Raw genomic sequence first — 5928 nt, forward strand, 5'->3', positions numbered from 1 at the left:
CGAACGGTCAGGAACTGCAGTCGCATTTAGAGGGCTTCCAGCTACGTACATAAGAGGAACAAACATACTGTACACTTAAGAAAAACAGCTCACTTTCAGATTAATTTAAATAAATCTTAATCCCACCTTTCACTCATTATTGAGGTGAAGGTAACATACAGTGTGCAGAGTTCTATCCAGGCCCTAAACAGATCAAGACCTGCTTAGCTTCAGCAAGGTCTGTGGAGGCATTATCTGTCCCCCAGTCCTAGAAAGGTATATTTTGCTTTCCATTCAGAAAACAGACTGCATCACAGATTTCTTGGATTCATTTCCTATCATAGCTGGCAACACTCCACTCTATCATTGGGCGGAGAGTGACCACCACTATTGGAAGCCAGTCTGGGGTGTCATGAAAGGAAAGCAAACGGTTGGTGATTTAATGTGTTGCTGTTGTATTTATATTTTTTACTGCCAGACAAAAGAATATGTGATTGTGGGATTTTATGCCTTCTATACAGCATCAGCTTAACTGGGTTTGAGTACTGTGTAGGTTAATATGGGGTGTGTGGCAAAGCATCATTCTTTACTTTGTCTTAGGCAGCAAAATATTATGGGCCAGCCTTAGGTTTAATCTATGCCCTAATCTTCTCTTTTGCAGTCATACAAATTTTTCCACGTTTGAATCAGTGGCTGCATTAGTTGTTGAAATGCCCTTCCTCTCCTCCTTTTCTTTGAGGATCCTTAATGAGAAAAGCTCGTGGTGCTGCAATGTGAAACTTGACAGGGCAAATCCTCAGCAAGGACCAGGAGACCTGCGGCAGTGACATTTTTACAGTGACTCAGGAACCAAATGGTAAGATTAATTACTTGTTTGTCAATTCCATTCTGTCACCTTTCAGCATGCTGATTGAGTTGCATGGAAAAACAGGTGAATGTTACTCCACATCCGTTTTCTCAAAAGTAGGAATGAAGTACTGGGCTTGTGAGGAAAAGAACAAGCATCTGAACAAAGCACTTTAGAAAGAGAAAAAGGCATGGATAAGGTGTCTGGTGTGAGGCCTCACGGGAAAAGAGATAAGTGGGAGGGCTGCTGCTGCTTTCTTGGTTGGCAAGAAGAGACCTTGGTAGATGATCCTGCACTAATCCAGAGCAATCCCATGTTGCCTGCTGCCATTGGTCCTTAACCATGAGCCCACCAGGTATTTTGGACTTGACTCCCAGAATGCCTGATTGATAACATGCTGTCTGGGGACACTGGGAGCCACTGGTCTGTATTAAACACCCTGCTGTGGAGTCCTCCATCGGAGTAAACACCAATAATTCTTACCACCATTCTTTTTCAAGCCAGGTTCCTGGGTTTCCAGCAATTACACAACAAGCAAAAATTTGGAAAAATATTCCCATTGGGAAAAAACTCAGCCGCAGCAGCATCTAAACTGTTCTGCACTATTGTTGCCTGAACGTTGGGTCCAAACTAGGAAATATACTTGGAACATGATTCAAGGCAGAACTCCCTGGAGGGATAGGAGATGCCTTGTTTCACCTAGCGTTTTGCAAATTAGCTTCCTTCTATTTTGTGACTGGCCACTGGGAGGTAAACACAAACTGTGTAAGTCTGTGTTCTGAAGGAATTTCAAGTTGGGAAGCAAAACATTGTGACGGCAGTTAAGCATTTTCTTCAATGTGCAAATTTGTGGACTATGAGAGGCAACAAAGTTGTCTTGGAGCTGCAGCAGGAGATACAGCACATTGAGTGTCAACAAAAAGCCCATGCCATCATGCTTTAGATTGTCACAAACTAATATTGACCATTGCATGGAGAGGGTGTAACATTACTTGTGACTAGTTCACTGGTTTTTAAAGGACATTTTCATAGGCCATCTCCTGGCTAAGGAACTGCCAGTTGCAATTCTTCTGTTCTTAAAGGCTTCCTCCCTCACCTTTTGTTGTGGCATCCTCTTTTGGATTGCATTACAACCATACACAGAATGTGGTGGCAATAGTTCAGTGGGGTTCATTGTTTTCAGGTTGTCACTCTTGTTCTCTGCCTTTGTTAAAGCAGTCCATTAATCATTTTCTGAAATCAGACAGAGCTATCTTTCTGCTTCATTTACTAGTTTTGTACTGCTTGTTTCTTTTGTGGCTAGAGGGGCAGGAAAGGAAAGAACTTCAAATACAGGGTTTAAGAACAGCTTTCAGTCAAGCTTCTAATTAAGTCCAGGCTGGTTGTATAACAAAATGAACATATTTGCTGTTCTCAGCCTAGTTACCGAATTTTGCCATGAAGAACCTTGTGTGAAATTTGCCCTCCCCTTTATGATTCAACTGATCTATTTTCCACATGTCCCCATGTGTTTTTAACTTTTACATTCCTTCGATAAGAGACTTAAAAATTCCTATCTGCACCTGTTATACTTCTTGGACTTGGCAAGAATCTGTTAGGAAAACAGTTACATCCAGGCCTAGATCAAACAAACTTCAAGCAAGTTGGTGGAGACGTCAGCGTTTCCTCCCCCCCTTACACTTGACTGTGAAAAACAATTCATGCATATATATGCCCAAGAGATACAACCTGTACAACATCCAGACATGGGAAATATTACAAGAAAGTAGAATTCAAAACATTGTTCACAGCATTCCCTCATCCTAGTCTGAGCTGAGGCAAAGCTGGACTCTGATTATGAGACCAAAGAGGCCTTTTTAAGTTGGCTGTTGCTGTTTCTAAGACAGAAATATGAAATGGAAGAGCCATTCTGAACTGGAATATGCTATTTTACTTTTCCATTTTAGTCTATATATTTCATATGAAAAGAAGAGGGAATATGGAGGATTCGTGGCTTGAAGAGAAAAAAAGTACATCCACTCACTTGTAAGCGTATGTACATGTGTACAGAGAGAGGGAGAAATAACGTACACAGAAAGGGGACCTGGAAATGGCACTGAAAAGCTCCTGCCTACATTTCGTTCAGACTCTGCCTCCCAGTGGCCCATCACTAATGTTTGAATAGAGCACCACCATACGTGACAACTGAGGTGAACCCAGAGTGAGGGGAGGCAATAGACAGATATTATGTTACCTCCTCTTCTCTTTTCTAGATCTGTGTGTAGATTGTTGGCCTTCCTTCTCTTTTTTCTGGTTCTTCTTAGTTTTTTTAAAAAAAGGCAGTCTTGCATATCATCTCCATAATGGTTGAGCAGATCTGCACAAAGAAGGAGCGAAACCATTTGTAGGGGCTTCCTATAATGAAGATTTGGTTTCTTGCTCTTGCATTATTCCTAAACGAATTTCCTGATCCAATAATTACTAGTTTTCTTTTTACCACATTACATCTTTCCGGAGTAGTTATTAATGTTTAACAATTAGTAGCTCAGGTAATGAGCTGAAACCTCTGCATGCTCATAAATGAACTAGCATAAACACCAAGCCTTCTTGCAACCAGTCAGGTTTTTTTTGTTTTGTTTCCATGAGTCATTGGTTTTTGGTAGAAAAGAGGTTCCCAAGATCTGCCTTACAGGAACAAAGTCTCCATGAGCACAAAAACACAGCCATCGTGATGACGAGATTTCCATCGTTCATTTAATCTTCATAGCAGGCCTGCCAGGCAGGTTAAACTCGGCAATGAAGGGCACTCTTTTCTGGGAAGCACGGCTCAGCCTGACTGCCACAGTTCAACAGCTGTGAAGCTGAGCTTCATGTGAACTGGACTGCTCAGTGTCCAAACTCAATATGTGTCCGAGGGTGGCATTTCTGGCTTTTCACAAGCAACAAAGACTTGCTTTTCAAACAGGGGTCAGTGAGGCTCCTTCAGGCATAACTGTCGCTCCACACATGAGCTTCCAGTTTGGGAAAGCAGACTGAAAATGCGCCCGCACCCACTCCAGCAGAGGAAAATTGCTGTGCCTAGTAGCTGCTTGGGGTCTGAATGCTGAGACTGACATTTCTAAAATAAGTAAGAGCTAGGTGAGGAGGAAAATGCTGGGCCTGGCTCTTGACACTGATAGTGATTACTGGTGAATAGTGACAGCCCCAGTTGAATGGCCACAGCATCCAGAGGAGAAGGAATTCAAATGGCCACGGGTCACAAAAGCTTTACACAGTTTTTGCCTAGAAACAGTGGAATTAAATCTCTGGGCAAGAAATACATTAGACAAGGCCCAATAAAACAAGAAGGTGTAACACGGAGTTGTCAATGGTTTTCTGACAGAGTGGCTGTGCCCTTTGACAGCTGTGGTCCAAGCAAGCATTTGTTGTTAATTAATCTTATTAATATAAGTGCCTCCTGGCTTCTCTCCCTGGGCTTTTCTGGCCTGCAGCTTTGGCCTTGTCCTCCACATCACAGTCTCTGCTAATCATTTCAACTATTCCCCCCCTTCAAAAGCAAAGCAAAACGTGCTGCTTATATATCGCCCCATTGTGCTTCAAGCACTCTCTGGGCGGTTTACAAGTTAATTATGCAGGCTACACATTGCCCCCCCCAGCGAGCTGGGTAGTCATTTTACCGACCTCGGAAGGACAGAAGGCTGAGTCCAGAAGGATAGAAGGCGGAGTCAACTTTGAGCCGGCTACCTAGGATTGAACCCCAGGTCGTGAGCACAGTTTTGGCTGCAGTACAGCGGTTTAACCACTGCTCCACGAGGCTCAAGCTGTGTTGGAGATCTCCTCTGTGGAATTGCCCCCCTCCCAGATCATTACCACATCTATTTTAAAGGGGACCCTATAGCTCAGTGCTAGAACATATGCTTTGCATGTAGAAGATTCCAGATACAATTCAGCAGCCGCCGGACGGGCGTTTTGCGCCCTGGAACGGCGTGGCTGGCTTTTGCCCCAACGTCCCCGGATGAAGCGAGAACGTTGGGGACACGTGGGCATGTTGGGAGGGGGAGCTCGCCTATTTAAGTGAGCTCTCCCCGTTGTTCGCCCTCTTCCCGTTTCGGGCACCCACCCGCCCTCCCTTATGTTAGTGTGGCTATAGTGGTCGCCTTTTGAGGGGCCGGATAGGAATTTTTGACCTTCAGCCTGATTGGCTTTTGGCTGAGGGGATTTTTCGCCTATCCCACACTACTGAAAGGGTTGTTGGCTTTTAGGTGGTTTTATTTGGTCACACTGGCGGGTAGTGCGGGAAAACAGGTGGTCTCGGTGAGTCCCGTTTGTAAGTCAACCTAGCCAACAGCGTGTCTGACCTCTCGGCTCTGCCGATTGTGCAATCACGGGGCCGGTGTGGGAAGACGCGTTGGGCCATTCCTGGATCAACAGTCATCAATTAAAGATGGCTCGAGGTCTAGGGGTGTTTGTTAGCGGCCGGCCAGGTTCTGGCTGTCTGTAAGACAGCGGGAGCATGGGGGCCGGGGGCTCGCCCAATGGCGATCTTTTGGGGTATTTTGATACCCCTGGTTTCCTGTTTCCGCACTACAGCAGGCCCCCTAACAGTTTTTAAGAATTTGAATTTTGGTTGAATTAATTAAATAAAGTGTGGCCCGTTTAAATCCAAGCTGTTGTCTCGCGTATTTATTCCGGGGCTGGGGGGGCAATCCCAGGTGTCTCAAAGATGAATCAGTGGCCTAGCAGCCACATACCTTCTCTCAGGGAAGACAGTCCTCCATTTAAAGGACTGGCAGATGACAATTTTCCTTTTGAAGGTTTTCAACATTTGCAGGGTTGCCAGTCCTAATCTGAAATAAAGGTAAAGAAGCTTAAGGATAGAGATCAAGGGTCTTGGAAGTGAGTGGTCACCTGAGGTTCATTGAAATTTTGTGTACATTGTAAGAATAATTTCTGACTTCGGATTTGTACATATAAACTGGCATATGCAATGTTATCTAAATCAGCATCCCCTTTGTCCTTTTTGGTGATTCTTTAAGTGGCTGCCCTAACCAATGGTCTGATTCAGTGTGAGGCAACTTTCCATGTTTCTATCTTTTTTTATTAGATACAAGCAAGTCCTTCTT

The 5928-nt window shown here is 44.3% G+C and overlaps 1 long non-coding RNA gene across 1 annotated transcript; it reads right to left on the reverse strand.

Moving 5' to 3' along the window:
- Positions 1-597: 597 nt before the first annotated feature.
- LOC144588168 (uncharacterized) lies at positions 598-5638 on the reverse strand. Its single transcript, XR_013543545.1, has 2 exons — positions 5557-5638; positions 598-3182 (listed from the first exon to the last, which is right to left on the reverse strand). It is a non-coding gene; the product is annotated as an uncharacterized LOC144588168 (long non-coding RNA).
- Between the last annotated feature and the right edge of the window lie 290 nt (positions 5639-5928).

The sequence above is a fragment of the Pogona vitticeps genome, chromosome 3 (assembly GCF_051106095.1).
Source record: "Pogona vitticeps strain Pit_001003342236 chromosome 3, PviZW2.1, whole genome shotgun sequence".
Taxonomy (NCBI): domain Eukaryota; kingdom Metazoa; phylum Chordata; class Lepidosauria; order Squamata; family Agamidae; genus Pogona; species Pogona vitticeps.